Below are 1,915 nucleotides of genomic sequence, written 5' to 3'. Positions count from 1 at the left end.
AACTAGTTCAAGAACATCATACTCGAAACTCATTCGATTCTAACAACATCCGAAAAATAAAGTATATCTGATCGAAGAAGTACTTACGATAGAACAAAGCTCTCAATGCTGTGATCTCGAATATGCCTTTAGATTGAAATTCTATCGGACAGATCGAACAAACCCGGAGAATCAAAAGCTTGGAGAAACGTTTTGAGCTCTTCAATGGGGGATGAAGCATGTGGGAGAGAAGGAGTGAAGCAGAAGACAAGTCAAGATGCCTTAAATATCTAATAAATTCAATATTTTCATTCTAGTCCATAAAAATTCCAAAAATTTCAAAATAGTCCCTGATCAAAATCAAATCGATCCTCGAATTCTCTAATCTCCGATTATCTCAAATAAACTCAATTAAGATCAATATGGGGCGTTGCAATTATCCCCCATAAGAATAGATTTTGTCCTCGAAATCAGATAAAATCAACACATACGATAGAGAATAAAGAATCAAGAAACTGAATAAGGACTCATGTTAGATAAATAAGTCCTTTCTCATTTTTGTCAAGGATCTGTATCGATCGCTCGAATTAGCTCAGAGTCTCATCCATTTCATCCTCGTCAAGCTGAATAATATGCGAAGGATCTGGATGATATTTCCGCAACATAGAGACGTGAAAAACGTCGTGAATACCAGATAAAGAAGGAGGAAGAGCTAATCTGTATGCAAGATCGCCTATCTTCTCCAGAATCTCGTACGGACCGATGAATCTCGGTGAAAATTTCCCTCACTTCCCGAATCAAACAGTGCCTCTGAAAGGAGAAATCTTAAGAAAAACTCGGTATCCCTAATCAAAATCCAGAGGTCTGCGTCTGAGATTCGCATACTTTTCCTGTCTGTCTTGTGCCTTCTTCATTCTCAATCGAATAATCTTAACCTGCTCATAAATGTCACGAATCAAATCTGGTCCCAACTCAGGCGACTCAGAAATCTCATCCCAATAAAAAGGAGATCTGCACTTCTTTCCATACAACGCTTCGAAAGGTGCCATACCGATGCACGTCTGATAGCTGTTGTTGTACGAAAATTTGACAAGAAGCAACGAATTTTACCAACTAGTGCCAAAGTCAAGCACTATGGCTCGTAGCATGTCCTTAAGAGTCTGAATCGTCCGCTCAGACTGACCGTCGGTCTGAGGATGATATGCTGTAATCAAGTGCAATCGAGTATCAAGAGCCTCTTGAAAACTGTGCTAGAAATAAGAAGTAAACCGAGAATCATGGTTAGAAATAATCGACCTTGGCACACCGTGCAAACTAACAATCTCCCTGACATACAACTCGACCATATGATCATGACGATAAGTCATCCTTTATGGAATCGGTAAATCACTACCCAGATAACATCACATCCACGGACTGATCGCGGTAGCTTCGTGACAAAATCCATTGGGATGTGATCCCACTTCCACTCTAGAACGGATAAACTCTGCAACAGACCACCCGGTCGCTTTCTTTCTGCTTTCACCTGTTGACATTTCAAACATCGGGATACAAACTCCGTAACATCGCTCTTCATATTCTTCCACCAGAACTAACTCCTCATATCATTATACATCTTTCGGCCACCTGGATGAACACTGAACCGACTGCAATGTGCCTCTCAAAGAATACGCTGTCTTAACTCAGAAATATCATGCACAATACGGTTAATCACAAACAAGATATCATCCCTGACCTGAAACTCAAACTGATGTCCTGATCTGACTTTCTCTATCGAATTTTGGATACTCGCATCGGATTTCTATGCTTCTTTGATCAACACAAATAATTCTTGCTCGGCTTGGATAGCACAGACTCTGATAGACCTCGTATCTGATTCAAACTCCAAACCAAAAGTGCAAAAGTCCTAGATCAACTGAGAAACACCGATAGTAAA

Source organism: Henckelia pumila, chromosome 4 (genome assembly GCF_033568475.1).
Source record: "Henckelia pumila isolate YLH828 chromosome 4, ASM3356847v2, whole genome shotgun sequence".
Classification (NCBI taxonomy): domain Eukaryota; kingdom Viridiplantae; phylum Streptophyta; class Magnoliopsida; order Lamiales; family Gesneriaceae; genus Henckelia; species Henckelia pumila.
This window is presented reverse-complemented; position numbering follows the sequence as displayed.